Consider the following 16,146-nt stretch of genomic DNA (forward strand, 5'->3'; position numbering starts at 1 on the left):
CTACAGTGCTATGATGTCACTCACTTCCACAGGCCTTGCAGAGTGTAAACAACAACAACCCAGCTTTGTTGTGTATGTAACCATAGGGATTTGTGATGTCACCTAGAACCTTCACAGCAGCGACAGCTTTATGAGGAGCATCAGCACTGCTCTGCCTGAGCAGAACCATCACCGCCATAGGTTGTCAAATAACCCGGATTTAACCCACACAGGTAAGTCCAATGGGGTGCAGGCATGTCCTCTATGCTTACAGCTTCCCGTGGGTGTTGGTTTGATACCGTTTGGGGACAGCCAAGGAGGCATCTGCAGGCAACAAAGGTAGGTGTGTGCTTGTGTGTGTGTTTCCTATGCAGATCCTAAGCCCAGTGTCACATGCAAGTAGGAGGAGTAAGAAGGGTTCCTGGCAAATCCGGGTTATGGATTGCATTTAAAAAGGCCCCGTGGGAGTGCAATGGGCCCCTGTCTTGCTGCTTAGCAATAATGGTATGGGTTTAGGTTCTGCTGTGTATACTGGTGGTTGACTGCCCCCCAGCCCAGAGTGTGCATGGAAAATTGTCTGGCAGCCTCCCTGACAGCAAGCAGTGATAGTGCCCATGAAGGGGACCTTGTTGGGCCCGCCCCTTTCACGGTTATCGCTTCTCGGCCTTTTGGCTAAGATCAAGTGTAGTATCTGTTCTTATCAGTTTAATATCTGATACGTCCCCTATCTGGGGACCATATATTAAATGGATTTTTGAGAACGGGGGCCGATTTCGAAGCTTGCTTCCGTCGCCCTATGCATTGACCCGATATGGCAGTATCTTCGGGTACAGTGCACCACCCCCTTACAGGGTTAAAAAGAAAGATTCCTACTTTCATTGCTACCTGCTTGCTGGCTAGCCAGCTAGCCAGCCCTGTGGGCCTTGCTGCTGCTGCAGCCAAAAAACAAAAGGTGGTGCTGCTGCTGCTTCTGCTTCTGCTTGTGTCTGGCCCCTGTTGGAGCGTCCAGGCACAGGACTTCTGCTGCTGCTGACTAAATGGCCTCCTTAATTGGATCATTTGAGTAGCCAGCACACCTGTGCAGGTAGGGCATGACATGATAGGCAGCTGCCTTGATAGCGGGTGGGTGCTGAATGTTCCTAATTGACAAAATAAGATTAATGCTTATGAAGAAATATAAAATCTCATCCCTTCCCCAATATTGCGCCACACCCCTACCCCTTAATTCCCTGGTTGAACTTGATGGACATATGTCTTTTTTCGACCGTACTAACTATGTAACTATGTAACATAACATGGGGGGGGGGGGTCTCCTGGCTGTTCACACAGGTGTGTCATTGCTGTACATTGACCATGCATTGCTTCTGTGGTATTGCAAAGGCAAAGACAAATGCTTCCAGCCATCCATTGCACTAATGGATTGGTCATCAGCTGGCTGTCTATGTCCCGCATCAATATAGACCAAAGTACAGAGGGTTAGGCTATGCTATTGTGCACCTACCTGATGCATCAGAAGGTGCGAGGCCCTTGCTAAATTCTGTGCACAGACTTTGAGATCTATGCTTTAGACTGTATCTAAACCTGCTCCAACATGGACTGACATTCTGGCCTACTTTCAGCCGATGCGACTTGTCTGTCGCTGAACAGTCGCTTTTTATGTATTCAGCACCTATGTATAATGTTGTAAAAATGCTCTAGAAGCTAAAGTCGCAGAAATGTCACACATATTTGGCCTGCAACTTTCTGTGCGACAAATTCAGACAGGAAAAATCAGTATAAATCCTTAGAAAATTATCCCCCAGTGTCTCCATCTGCTGGCGGTATTGAATAAGCATTGCTGCACTGATGGGGTATGCATTAGACGAAAAAAAAGAAGAAAAAGAAGAATAATACGCCCAGAAAAGAGGCGAAAAGGAGAAAAACGTAAAAAAACGTGAAAAAAAAGTAAGAGGAAGAGAAGGGAAAAAAAGGTGGAAATGGGTTTAAAAGTGATTTCGGCGGAGAAATATATATATATATATATATATATATATATATATATGCGCACACACACACATAGATATAAACGTATTCTCCGTTGAGATATTGCAGCCGCTGCTGTGTCCAGGCCCAGGAGCCTTAGCACTGTGCTGTGATGTCACTCAATACCACTGACATCACTAGGTGTAAACAACATCTCTCCTTTGCTGTGTATGTGACTATGGAGCTGTTTGGTGATGTCGTCTATTACGGCCTTCATAGAAGCAACAGGAGATTGTTGCATCCATCTTGAACCCTCAGAACTACAGTGCTATGATGTCACTCACTTCCACAGGCCTTGCAGAGTGTAAACAACAACAACCCAGCTTTGTTGTGTATGTAACCATAGGGATTTGTGATGTCACCTAGAACCTTCACAGCAGCGACAGCTTTATGAGGAGCATCAGCACTGCTCTGCCTGAGCAGAACCATCACCGCCATAGGTTGTCAAATAACCCGGATTTAACCCACACAGGTAAGTCCAATGGGGTGCAGGCATGTCCTCTATGCTTACAGCTTCCCGTGGGTGTTGGTTTGATACCGTTTGGGGACAGCCAAGGAGGCATCTGCAGGCAACAAAGGTAGGTGTGTGCTTGTGTGTGTGTTTCCTATGCAGATCCTAAGCCCAGTGTCACATGCAAGTAGGAGGAGTAAGAAGGGTTCCTGGCAAATCCGGGTTATGGATTGCATTTAAAAAGGCCCCGTGGGAGTGCAATGGGCCCCTGTCTTGCTGCTTAGCAATAATGGTATGGGTTTAGGTTCTGCTGTGTGTACTGGTGGTTGACTGCCCCCCAGCCCAGAGTGTGCATGGAAAATTGTCTGGCAGCCTCCCTGACAGCAAGCAGTGATAGTGCCCATGAAGGGGACCTTGTTGGGCCCGCCCCTTTCACGGTTATCGCTTCTCGGCCTTTTGGCTAAGATCAAGTGTAGTATCTGTTCTTATCAGTTTAATATCTGATACGTCCCCTATCTGGGGACCATATATTAAATGGATTTTTGAGAACGGGGGCCGATTTCGAAGCTTGCTTCCGTCGCCCTATGCATTGACCCGATATGGCAGTATCTTCGGGTACAGTGCACCACCCCCTTACAGGGTTAAAAAGAAAGATTCCTACTTTCATTGCTACCTGCTTGCTGGCTAGCCAGCTAGCCAGCCCTGTGGGCCTTGCTGCTGCTGCAGCCAAAAAACAAAAGGTGGTGCTGCTTCTGCTGCTTCTGCTTCTGCTTGTGTCTGGCCCCTGTTGGAGCGTCCAGGCACAGGACTTCTGCTGCTGCTGACTAAATGGCCTCCTTAATTGGATCATTTGAGTAGCCAGCACACCTGTGCAGGTAGGGCATGACATGATAGGCAGCTGCCTTGATAGCGGGTGGGTGCTGAATGTTCCTAATTGACAAAATAAGATTAATGCTTATGAAGAAATATAAAATCTCATCCCTTCCCCAATATCGCGCCACACCCCTACCCCTTAATTCCCTGGTTGAACTTGATGGACATATGTCTTTTTTCGACCGTACTAACTATGTAACTATGTAACATAACATGGGGGGGGGGGGGTCTCCTGGCTGTTCACACAGGTGTGTCATTGCTGTACATTGACCATGCATTGCTTCTGTGGTATTGCAAAGGCAAAGACAAATGCTTCCAGCCATCCATTGCACTAATGGATTGGTCATCAGCTGGCTGTCTATGTCCCGCATCAATATAGACCAAAGTACAGAGGGTTAGGCTATGCTATTGTGCACCTACCTGATGCATCAGAAGGTGCGAGGCCCTTGCTAAATTCTGTGCACAGACTTTGAGATCTATGCTTTAGACTGTATCTAAACCTGCTCCAACATGGACTGACATTCTGGCCTACTTTCAGCCGATGCGACTTGTCTGTCGCTGAACAGTCGCTTTTTATGTATTCAGCACCTATGTATAATGTTGTAAAAATGCTCTAGAAGCTAAAGTCGCAGAAATGTCACACATATTTGGCCTGCAACTTTCTGTGCGACAAATTCAGACAGGAAAAATCAGTATAAATCCTTAGAAAATTATCCCCCAGTGTCTCCATCTGCTGGCGGTATTGAATAAGCATTGCTGCACTGATGGGGTATGCATTAGACGAAAAAAAAGAAGAAAAAGAAGAATAATACGCCCAGAAAAGAGGCGAAAAGGAGAAAAACGTAAAAAAACGTGAAAAAAAAGTAAGAGGAAGAGAAGGGAAAAAAAGGTGGAAATGGGTTTAAAAGTGATTTCGGCGGAGAAATATATATATATATATATATATATATATATATATGCGCACACACACACATAGATATAAACGTATTCTCCGTTGAGATATTGCAGCCGCTGCTGTGTCCAGGCCCAGGAGCCTTAGCACTGTGCTGTGATGTCACTCAATACCACTGACATCACTAGGTGTAAACAACATCTCTCCTTTGCTGTGTATGTGACTATGGAGCTGTTTGGTGATGTCGTCTATTACGGCCTTCATAGAAGCAACAGGAGATTGTTGCATCCATCTTGAACCCTCAGAACTACAGTGCTATGATGTCACTCACTTCCACAGGCCTTGCAGAGTGTAAACAACAACAACCCAGCTTTGTTGTGTATGTAACCATAGGGATTTGTGATGTCACCTAGAACCTTCACAGCAGCGACAGCTTTATGAGGAGCATCAGCACTGCTCTGCCTGAGCAGAACCATCACCGCCATAGGTTGTCAAATAACCCGGATTTAACCCACACAGGTAAGTCCAATGGGGTGCAGGCATGTCCTCTATGCTTACAGCTTCCCGTGGGTGTTGGTTTGATACCGTTTGGGGACAGCCAAGGAGGCATCTGCAGGCAACAAAGGTAGGTGTGTGCTTGTGTGTGTGTTTCCTATGCAGATCCTAAGCCCAGTGTCACATGCAAGTAGGAGGAGTAAGAAGGGTTCCTGGCAAATCCGGGTTATGGATTGCATTTAAAAAGGCCCCGTGGGAGTGCAATGGGCCCCTGTCTTGCTGCTTAGCAATAATGGTATGGGTTTAGGTTCTGCTGTGTGTACTGGTGGTTGACTGCCCCCCAGCCCAGAGTGTGCATGGAAAATTGTCTGGCAGCCTCCCTGACAGCAAGCAGTGATAGTGCCCATGAAGGGGACCTTGTTGGGCCCGCCCCTTTCACGGTTATCGCTTCTCGGCCTTTTGGCTAAGATCAAGTGTAGTATCTGTTCTTATCAGTTTAATATCTGATACGTCCCCTATCTGGGGACCATATATTAAATGGATTTTTGAGAACGGGGGCCGATTTCGAAGCTTGCTTCCGTCGCCCTATGCATTGACCCGATATGGCAGTATCTTCGGGTACAGTGCACCACCCCCTTACAGGGTTAAAAAGAAAGATTCCTACTTTCATTGCTACCTGCTTGCTGGCTAGCCAGCTAGCCAGCCCTGTGGGCCTTGCTGCTGCTGCAGCCAAAAAACAAAAGGTGGTGCTGCTGCTGCTTCTGCTGCTTCTGCTTCTGCTTGTGTCTGGCCCCTGTTGGAGCGTCCAGGCACAGGACTTCTGCTGCTGCTGACTAAATGGCCTCCTTAATTGGATCATTTGAGTAGCCAGCACACCTGTGCAGGTAGGGCATGACATGATAGGCAGCTGCCTTGATAGCGGGTGGGTGCTGAATGTTCCTAATTGACAAAATAAGATTAATGCTTATGAAGAAATATAAAATCTCATCCCTTCCCCAATATCGCGCCACACCCCTACCCCTTAATTCCCTGGTTGAACTTGATGGACATATGTCTTTTTTCGACCGTACTAACTATGTAACTATGTAACATAACATGGGGGGGGGGGGGGTCTCCTGGCTGTTCACACAGGTGTGTCATTGCTGTACATTGACCATGCATTGCTTCTGTGGTATTGCAAAGGCAAAGACAAATGCTTCCAGCCATCCATTGCACTAATGGATTGGTCATCAGCTGGCTGTCTATGTCCCGCATCAATATAGACCAAAGTACAGAGGGTTAGGCTATGCTATTGTGCACCTACCTGATGCATCAGAAGGTGCGAGGCCCTTGCTAAATTCTGTGCACAGACTTTGAGATCTATGCTTTAGACTGTATCTAAACCTGCTCCAACATGGACTGACATTCTGGCCTACTTTCAGCCGATGCGACTTGTCTGTCGCTGAACAGTCGCTTTTTATGTATTCAGCACCTATGTATAATGTTGTAAAAATGCTCTAGAAGCTAAAGTCGCAGAAATGTCACACATATTTGGCCTGCAACTTTCTGTGCGACAAATTCAGACAGGAAAAATCAGTATAAATCCTTAGAAAATTATCCCCCAGTGTCTCCATCTGCTGGCGGTATTGAATAAGCATTGCTGCACTGATGGGGTATGCATTAGACGGAAAAAAAGAAGAAAAAGAAGAATAATACGCCCAGAAAAGAGGCGAAAAGGAGAAAAACGTAAAAAAACGTGAAAAAAAAGTAAGAGGAAGAGAAGGGAAAAAAAGGTGGAAATGGGTTTAAAAGTGATTTCGGCGGAGAAATATATATATATATATATATATATATATATATATGCGCACACACACACATAGATATAAACGTATTCTCCGTTGAGATATTGCAGCCGCTGCTGTGTCCAGGCCCAGGAGCCTTAGCACTGTGCTGTGATGTCACTCAATACCACTGACATCACTAGGTGTAAACAACATCTCTCCTTTGCTGTGTATGTGACTATGGAGCTGTTTGGTGATGTCGTCTATTACGGCCTTCATAGAAGCAACAGGAGATTGTTGCATCCATCTTGAACCCTCAGAACTACAGTGCTATGATGTCACTCACTTCCACAGGCCTTGCAGAGTGTAAACAACAACAACCCAGCTTTGTTGTGTATGTAACCATAGGGATTTGTGATGTCACCTAGAACCTTCACAGCAGCGACAGCTTTATGAGGAGCATCAGCACTGCTCTGCCTGAGCAGAACCATCACCGCCATAGGTTGTCAAATAACCCGGATTTAACCCACACAGGTAAGTCCAATGGGGTGCAGGCATGTCCTCTATGCTTACAGCTTCCCGTGGGTGTTGGTTTGATACCGTTTGGGGACAGCCAAGGAGGCATCTGCAGGCAACAAAGGTAGGTGTGTGCTTGTGTGTGTGTTTCCTATGCAGATCCTAAGCCCAGTGTCACATGCAAGTAGGAGGAGTAAGAAGGGTTCCTGGCAAATCCGGGTTATGGATTGCATTTAAAAAGGCCCCGTGGGAGTGCAATGGGCCCCTGTCTTGCTGCTTAGCAATAATGGTATGGGTTTAGGTTCTGCTGTGTGTACTGGTGGTTGACTGCCCCCCAGCCCAGAGTGTGCATGGAAAATTGTCTGGCAGCCTCCCTGACAGCAAGCAGTGATAGTGCCCATGAAGTGGACCTTGTTGGGCCCGCCCCTTTCACGGTTATCGCTTCTCGGCCTTTTGGCTAAGATCAAGTGTAGTATCTGTTCTTATCAGTTTAATATCTGATACGTCCCCTATCTGGGGACCATATATTAAATGGATTTTTGAGAACGGGGGCCGATTTCGAAGCTTGCTTCCGTCGCCCTATGCATTGACCCGATATGGCAGTATCTTCGGGTACAGTGCACCACCCCCTTACAGGGTTAAAAAGAAAGATTCCTACTTTCATTGCTACCTGCTTGCTGGCTAGCCAGCTAGCCAGCCCTGTGGGCCTTGCTGCTGCTGCAGCCAAAAAACAAAAGGTGGTGCTGCTGCTGCTTCTGCTGCTTCTGCTTCTGCTTGTGTCTGGCCCCTGTTGGAGCGTCCAGGCACAGGACTTCTGCTGCTGCTGACTAAATGGCCTCCTTAATTGGATCATTTGAGTAGCCAGCACACCTGTGCAGGTAGGGCATGACATGATAGGCAGCTGCCTTGATAGTGGGTGTGTGCTGAATGTTCCTAATTGACAAAATAAGATTAATGCTTATGAAGAAATATAAAATCTCATCCCTTCCCCAATATCGCGCCACACCCCTACCCCTTAATTCCCTGGTTGAACTTGATGGACATATGTCTTTTTTCGACCGTACTAACTATGTAACTATGTAACATAACATGGGGGGGGGGGGTCTCCTGGCTGTTCACACAGGTGTGTCATTGCTGTACATTGACCATGCATTGCTTCTGTGGTATTGCAAAGGCAAAGACAAATGCTTCCAGCCATCCATTGCACTAATGGATTGGTCATCAGCTGGCTGTCTATGTCCCGCATCAATATAGACCAAAGTACAGAGGGTTAGGCTATGCTATTGTGCACCTACCTGATGCATCAGAAGGTGCGAGGCCCTTGCTAAATTCTGTGCACAGACTTTGAGATCTATGCTTTAGACTGTATCTAAACCTGCTCCAACATGGACTGACATTCTGGCCTACTTTCAGCCGATGCGACTTGTCTGTCGCTGAACAGTCGCTTTTTATGTATTCAGCACCTATGTATAATGTTGTAAAAATGCTCTAGAAGCTAAAGTCGCAGAAATGTCACACATATTTGGCCTGCAACTTTCTGTGCGACAAATTCAGACAGGAAACATCAGTATAAATCCTTAGAAAATTATCCCCCAGTGTCTCCATCTGCTGGCGGTATTGAATAAGCATTGCTGCACTGATGGGGTATGCATTAGACGAAAAAAAAGAAGAAAAAGAAGAATAATACGCCCAGAAAAGAGGCGAAAAGGAGAAAAACGTAAAAAAACTTGAAAAAAAAGTAAGAGGAAGAGAAGGGAAAAAAAGGTGGAAATGGGTTTAAAAGTGATTTCGGCGGAGAAATATATATATATATATATATATATATATATATATATATATATATATATATATGCGCACACACACACATAGATATAAACGTATTCTCCGTTGAGATATTGCAGCCGCTGCTGTGTCCAGGCCCAGGAGCCTTAGCACTGTGCTGTGATGTCACTCAATACCACTGACATCACTAGGTGTAAACAACATCTCTCCTTTGCTGTGTATGTGACTATGGAGCTGTTTGGTGATGTCGTCTATTACGGCCTTCATAGAAGCAACAGGAGATTGTTGCATCCATCTTGAACCCTCAGAACTACAGTGCTATGATGTCACTCACTTCCACAGGCCTTGCAGAGTGTAAACAACAACAACCCAGCTTTGTTGTGTATGTAACCATAGGGATTTGTGATGTCACCTAGAACCTTCACAGCAGCGACAGCTTTATGAGGAGCATCAGCACTGCTCTGCCTGAGCAGAACCATCACCGCCATAGGTTGTCAAATAACCCGGATTTAACCCACACAGGTAAGTCCAATGGGGTGCAGGCATGTCCTCTATGCTTACAGCTTCCCGTGGGTGTTGGTTTGATACCGTTTGGGGACAGCCAAGGAGGCATCTGCAGGCAACAAAGGTAGGTGTGTGCTTGTGTGTGTGTTTCCTATGCAGATCCTAAGCCCAGTGTCACATGCAAGTAGGAGGAGTAAGAAGGGTTCCTGGCAAATCCGGGTTATGGATTGCATTTAAAAAGGCCCCGTGGGAGTGCAATGGGCCCCTGTCTTGCTGCTTAGCAATAATGGTATGGGTTTAGGTTCTGCTGTGTGTACTGGTGGTTGACTGCCCCCCAGCCCAGAGTGTGCATGGAAAATTGTCTGGCAGCCTCCCTGACAGCAAGCAGTGATAGTGCCCATGAAGGGGACCTTGTTGGGCCCGCCCCTTTCACGGTTATCGCTTCTCGGCCTTTTGGCTAAGATCAAGTGTAGTATCTGTTCTTATCAGTTTAATATCTGATACGTCCCCTATCTGGGGACCATATATTAAATGGATTTTTGAGAACGGGGGCCGATTTCGAAGCTTGCTTCCGTCGCCCTATGCATTGACCCGATATGGCAGTATCTTCGGGTACAGTGCACCACCCCCTTACAGGGTTAAAAAGAAAGATTCCTACTTTCATTGCTACCTGCTTGCTGGCTAGCCAGCTAGCCAGCCCTGTGGGCCTTGCTGCTGCTGCAGCCAAAAAACAAAAGGTGGTGCTGCTGCTGCTTCTGCTGCTTCTGCTTCTGCTTGTGTCTGGCCCCTGTTGGAGCGTCCAGGCACAGGACTTCTGCTGCTGCTGACTAAATGGCCTCCTTAATTGGATCATTTGAGTAGCCAGCACACCTGTGCAGGTAGGGCATGACATGATAGGCAGCTGCCTTGATAGCGGGTGGGTGCTGAATGTTCCTAATTGACAAAATAAGATTAATGCTTATGAAGAAATATAAAATCTCATCCCTTCCCCAATATCGCGCCACACCCCTACCCCTTAATTCCCTGGTTGAACTTGATGGACATATGTCTTTTTTCGACCGTACTAACTATGTAACTATGTAACATAACATGGGGGGGGGGGTCTCCTGGCTGTTCACACAGGTGTGTCATTGCTGTACATTGACCATGCATTGCTTCTGTGGTATTGCAAAGGCAAAGACAAATGCTTCCAGACATCCATTGCACTAATGGATTGGTCATCAGCTGGCTGTCTATGTCCCGCATCAATATAGACCAAAGTACAGAGGGTTAGGCTATGCTATTGTGCACCTACCTGATGCATCAGAAGGTGCGAGGCCCTTGCTAAATTCTGTGCACAGACTTTGAGATCTATGCTTTAGACTGTATCTAAACCTGCTCCAACATGGACTGACATTCTGGCCTACTTTCAGCCGATGCGACTTGTCTGTCGCTGAACAGTCGCTTTTTATGTATTCAGCACCTATGTATAATGTTGTAAAAATGCTCTAGAAGCTAAAGTCGCAGAAATGTCACACATATTTGGCCTGCAACTTTCTGTGCGACAAATTCAGACAGGAAAAATCAGTATAAATCCTTAGAAAATTATCCCCCAGTGTCTCCATCTGCTGGCGGTATTGAATAAGCATTGCTGCACTGATGGGGTATGCATTAGACGAAAAAAAAGAAGAAAAAGAAGAATAATACGCCCAGAAAAGAGGCGAAAAGGAGAAAAACGTAAAAAAACGTGAAAAAAAAGTAAGAGGAAGAGAAGGGAAAAAAAGGTGGAAATGGGTTTAAAAGTGATTTCGGCGGAGAAATATATATATATATATATATATATATATATATATATATATATATATATATGCGCACACACACACATAGATATAAACGTATTCTCCGTTGAGATATTGCAGCCGCTGCTGTGTCCAGGCCCAGGAGCCTTAGCACTGTGCTGTGATGTCACTCAATACCACTGACATCACTAGGTGTAAACAACATCTCTCCTTTGCTGTGTATGTGACTATGGAGCTGTTTGGTGATGTCGTCTATTACGGCCTTCATAGAAGCAACAGGAGATTGTTGCATCCATCTTGAACCCTCAGAACTACAGTGCTATGATGTCACTCACTTCCACAGGCCTTGCAGAGTGTAAACAACAACAACCCAGCTTTGTTGTGTATGTAACCATAGGGATTTGTGATGTCACCTAGAACCTTCACAGCAGCGACAGCTTTATGAGGAGCATCAGCACTGCTCTGCCTGAGCAGAACCATCACCGCCATAGGTTGTCAAATAACCCGGATTTAACCCACACAGGTAAGTCCAATGGGGTGCAGGCATGTCCTCTATGCTTACAGCTTCCCGTGGGTGTTGGTTTGATACCGTTTGGGGACAGCCAAGGAGGCATCTGCAGGCAACAAAGGTAGGTGTGTGCTTGTGTGTGTGTTTCCTATGCAGATCCTAAGCCCAGTGTCACATGCAAGTAGGAGGAGTAAGAAGGGTTCCTGGCAAATCCGGGTTATGGATTGCATTTAAAAAGGCCCCGTTGGAGTGCAATGGGCCCCTGTCTTGCTGCTTAGCAATAATGGTATGGGTTTAGGTTCTGCTGTGTGTACTGGTGGTTGACTGCCCCCCAGCCCAGAGTGTGCATGGAAAATTGTCTGGCAGCCTCCCTGACAGCAAGCAGTGATAGTGCCCATGAAGGGGACCTTGTTGGGCCCGCCCCTTTCACGGTTATCGCTTCTCGGCCTTTTGGCTAAGATCAAGTGTAGTATCTGTTCTTATCAGTTTAATATCTGATACGTCCCCTATCTGGGGACCATATATTAAATGGATTTTTGAGAACGGGGGCCGATTTCGAAGCTTGCTTCCGTCGCCCTATGCATTGACCCGATATGGCAGTATCTTCGGGTACAGTGCACCACCCCCTTACAGGGTTAAAAAGAAAGATTCCTACTTTCATTGCTACCTGCTTGCTGGCTAGCCAGCTAGCCAGCCCTGTGGGCCTTGCTGCTGCTGCAGCCAAAAAACAAAAGGTGGTGCTGCTGCTGCTTCTGCTGCTTCTGCTTCTGCTTGTGTCTGGCCCCTGTTGGAGCGTCCAGGCACAGGACTTCTGCTGCTGCTGACTAAATGGCCTCCTTAATTGGATCATTTGAGTAGCCAGCACACCTGTGCAGGTAGGGCATGACATGATAGGCAGCTGCCTTGATAGCGGGTGGGTGCTGAATGTTCCTAATTGACAAAATAAGATTAATGCTTATGAAGAAATATAAAATCTCATCCCTTCCCCAATATCGCGCCACACCCCTACCCCTTAATTCCCTGGTTGAACTTGATGGACATATGTCTTTTTTCGACCGTACTAACTATGTAACTATGTAACATAACATGGGGGGGGGGGGGTCTCCTGGCTGTTCACACAGGTGTGTCATTGCTGTACATTGACCATGCATTGCTTCTGTGGTATTGCAAAGGCAAAGACAAATGCTTCCAGCCATCCATTGCACTAATGGATTGGTCATCAGCTGGCTGTCTATGTCCCGCATCAATATAGACCAAAGTACAGAGGGTTAGGCTATGCTATTGTGCACCTACCTGATGCATCAGAAGGTGCGAGGCCCTTGCTAAATTCTGTGCACAGACTTTGAGATCTATGCTTTAGACTGTATCTAAACCTGCTCCAACATGGACTGACATTCTGGCCTACTTTCAGCCGATGCGACTTGTCTGTCGCTGAACAGTCGCTTTTTATGTATTCAGCACCTATGTATAATGTTGTAAAAATGCTCTAGAAGCTAAAGTCGCAGAAATGTCACACATATTTGGCCTGCAACTTTCAGTGCGACAAATTCAGACAGGAAAAATCAGTATAAATCCTTAGAAAATTATCCCCCAGTGTCTCCATCTGCTGGCGGTATTGAATAAGCATTGCTGCACTGATGGGGTATGCATTAGACGAAAAAAAAGAAGAAAAAGAAGAATAATACGCCCAGAAAAGAGGCGAAAAGGAGAAAAACGTAAAAAAACGTGAAAAAAAAGTAAGAGGAAGAGAAGGGAAAAAAAGGTGGAAATGGGTTTAAAAGTGATTTCGGCGGAGAAATATATATATATATATATATATATATATATATATATATATATATATATGCGCACACACACACATAGATATAAACGTATTCTCCGTTGAGATATTGCAGCCGCTGCTGTGTCCAGGCCCAGGAGCCTTAGCACTGTGCTGTGATGTCACTCAATACCACTGACATCACTAGGTGTAAACAACATCTCTCCTTTGCTGTGTATGTGACTATGGAGCTGTTTGGTGATGTCGTCTATTACGGCCTTCATAGAAGCAACAGGAGATTGTTGCATCCATCTTGAACCCTCAGAACTACAGTGCTATGATGTCACTCACTTCCACAGGCCTTGCAGAGTGTAAACAACAACAACCCAGCTTTGTTGTGTATGTAACCATAGGGATTTGTGATGTCACCTAGAACCTTCACAGCAGCGACAGCTTTATGAGGAGCATCAGCACTGCTCTGCCTGAGCAGAACCATCACCGCCATAGGTTGTCAAATAACCCGGATTTAACCCACACAGGTAAGTCCAATGGGGTGCAGGCATGTCCTCTATGCTTACAGCTTCCCGTGGGTGTTGGTTTGATACCGTTTGGGGACAGCCAAGGAGGCATCTGCAGGCAACAAAGGTAGGTGTGTGCTTGTGTGTGTGTTTCCTATGCAGATCCTAAGCCCAGTGTCACATGCAAGTAGGAGGAGTAAGAAGGGTTCCTGGCAAATCCGGGTTATGGATTGCATTTAAAAAGGCCCCGTGGGAGTGCAATGGGCCCCTGTCTTGCTGCTTAGCAATAATGGTATGGGTTTAGGTTCTGCTGTGTGTACTGGTGGTTGACTGCCCCCCAGCCCAGAGTGTGCATGGAAAATTGTCTGGCAGCCTCCCTGACAGCAAGCAGTGATAGTGCCCATGAAGGGGACCTTGTTGGGCCCGCCCCTTTCACGGTTATCGCTTCTCGGCCTTTTGGCTAAGATCAAGTGTAGTATCTGTTCTTATCAGTTTAATATCTGATACGTCCCCTATCTGGGGACCATATATTAAATGGATTTTTGAGAACGGGGGCCGATTTCGAAGCTTGCTTCCGTCGCCCTATGCATTGACCCGATATGGCAGTATCTTCGGGTACAGTGCACCACCACCTTACAGGGTTAAAAAGAAAGATTCCTACTTTCATTGCTACCTGCTTGCTGGCTAGCCAGCTAGCCAGCCCTGTGGGCCTTGCTGCTGCTGCAGCCAAAGAACAAAAGGTGGTGCTGCTGCTGCTGCTGCTGCTTCTGCTGCTTCTGCTGCTTCTGCTTCTGCTTGTGTCTGGCCCCTGTTGGAGCGTCCAGGCACAGGACTTCTGCTGCTGCTGACTAAATGGCCTCCTTAATTGGATCATTTGAGTAGCCAGCACACCTGTGCAGGTAGGGCATGACATGATAGGCAGCTGCCTTGATAGCGGGTGGGTGCTGAATGTTCCTAATTGACAAAATAAGATTAATGCTTATGAAGAAATATAAAATCTCATCCCTTCCCCAATATCGCGCCACACCCCTACCCCTTAATTCCCTGGTTGAACTTGATGGACATATGTCTTTTTTCGACCGTACTAACTATGTAACTATGTAACATAACATGGGGGGGGGGGGGTCTCCTGGCTGTTCACACAGGTGTGTCATTGCTGTACATTGACCATGCATTGCTTCTGTGGTATTGCAAAGGCAAAGACAAATGCTTCCAGCCATCCATTGCACTAATGGATTGGTCATCAGCTGGCTGTCTATGTCCCGCATCAATATAGACCAAAGTACAGAGGGTTAGGCTATGCTATTGTGCACCTACCTGATGCATCAGAAGGTGCGAGGCCCTTGCTAAATTCTGTGCACAGACTTTGAGATCTATGCTTTAGACTGTATCTAAACCTGCTCCAACATGGACTGACATTCTGGCCTACTTTCAGCCGATGCGACTTGTCTGTCGCTGAACAGTCGCTTTTTATGTATTCAGCACCTATGTATAATGTTGTAAAAATGCTCTAGAAGCTAAAGTCGCAGAAATGTCACACATATTTGGCCTGCAACTTTCTGTGCGACAAATTCAGACAGGAAAAATCAGTATAAATCCTTAGAAAATTATCCCCCAGTGTCTCCATCTGCTGGCGGTATTGAATAAGCATTGCTGCACTGATGGGGTATGCATTAGACGAAAAAAAAGAAGAAAAAGAAGAATAATACGCCCAGAAAAGAGGCGAAAAGGAGAAAAACGTAAAAAAACGTGAAAAAAAAGTAAGAGGAAGAGAAGGGAAAAAAAGGTGGAAATGGGTTTAAAAGTGATTTCGGCGGAGAAATATATATATATATATATATATATATATATATATATATATGCGCACACACACACATAGATATAAACGTATTCTCCGTTGAGATATTGCAGCCGCTGCTGTGTCCAGGCCCAGGAGCCTTAGCACTGTGCTGTGATGTCACTCAATACCACTGACATCACTAGGTGTAAACAACATCTCTCCTTTGCTGTGTATGTGACTATGGAGCTGTTTGGTGATGTCGTCTATTACGGCCTTCATAGAAGCAACAGGAGATTGTTGCATCCATCTTGAACCCTCAGAACTACAGTGCTATGATGTCACTCACTTCCACAGGCCTTGCAGAGTGTAAACAACAACAACCCAGCTTTGTTGTGTATGTAACCATAGGGATTTGTGATGTCACCTAGAACCTTCACAGCAGCGACAGCTTTATGAGGAGCATCAGCACTGCTCTGCCTGAGCAGAACCATCACCGCCATAGGTTGTCAAATAACCCGGATTTAACCCA

At 46.1% G+C, this 16,146-nt stretch overlaps 7 non-coding genes across 7 annotated transcripts; all 7 read left to right on the plus strand.

Moving 5' to 3' along the window:
* Nucleotides 1–631: 631 nt before the first annotated feature.
* On the plus strand, nucleotides 632–822 carry LOC130338195 (U2 spliceosomal RNA). Its single transcript, XR_008878938.1, has one exon. It is a non-coding gene; the product is annotated as a U2 spliceosomal RNA (small nuclear RNA).
* A 2,070-nt stretch (nucleotides 823–2,892) lies between these two features.
* On the plus strand, nucleotides 2,893–3,083 carry LOC130338204 (U2 spliceosomal RNA). Its single transcript, XR_008878940.1, has one exon. It is a non-coding gene; the product is annotated as a U2 spliceosomal RNA (small nuclear RNA).
* Nucleotides 3,084–5,155: 2,072 nt separating this feature from the next.
* LOC130338205 (U2 spliceosomal RNA) lies at nucleotides 5,156–5,346 on the plus strand. Its single transcript, XR_008878941.1, has one exon. It is a non-coding gene; the product is annotated as a U2 spliceosomal RNA (small nuclear RNA).
* A 2,079-nt stretch (nucleotides 5,347–7,425) lies between these two features.
* On the plus strand, nucleotides 7,426–7,616 carry LOC130338206 (U2 spliceosomal RNA). The gene has a single exon (XR_008878942.1). It is a non-coding gene; the product is annotated as a U2 spliceosomal RNA (small nuclear RNA).
* A 2,095-nt stretch (nucleotides 7,617–9,711) lies between these two features.
* LOC130338207 (U2 spliceosomal RNA) lies at nucleotides 9,712–9,902 on the plus strand. The gene has a single exon (XR_008878943.1). It is a non-coding gene; the product is annotated as a U2 spliceosomal RNA (small nuclear RNA).
* Nucleotides 9,903–11,994: 2,092 nt separating this feature from the next.
* On the plus strand, nucleotides 11,995–12,185 carry LOC130338208 (U2 spliceosomal RNA). Its single transcript, XR_008878944.1, has one exon. It is a non-coding gene; the product is annotated as a U2 spliceosomal RNA (small nuclear RNA).
* A 2,092-nt stretch (nucleotides 12,186–14,277) lies between these two features.
* Nucleotides 14,278–14,468, plus strand: LOC130338185 (U2 spliceosomal RNA). The gene has a single exon (XR_008878933.1). It is a non-coding gene; the product is annotated as a U2 spliceosomal RNA (small nuclear RNA).
* Nucleotides 14,469–16,146: the final 1,678 nt, after the last annotated feature.

The sequence above is a fragment of the Hyla sarda genome, unplaced genomic scaffold (assembly GCF_029499605.1).
Source record: "Hyla sarda isolate aHylSar1 unplaced genomic scaffold, aHylSar1.hap1 scaffold_515, whole genome shotgun sequence".
In the NCBI taxonomy this organism is placed as follows: Eukaryota; Metazoa; Chordata; class Amphibia; order Anura; family Hylidae; genus Hyla; species Hyla sarda.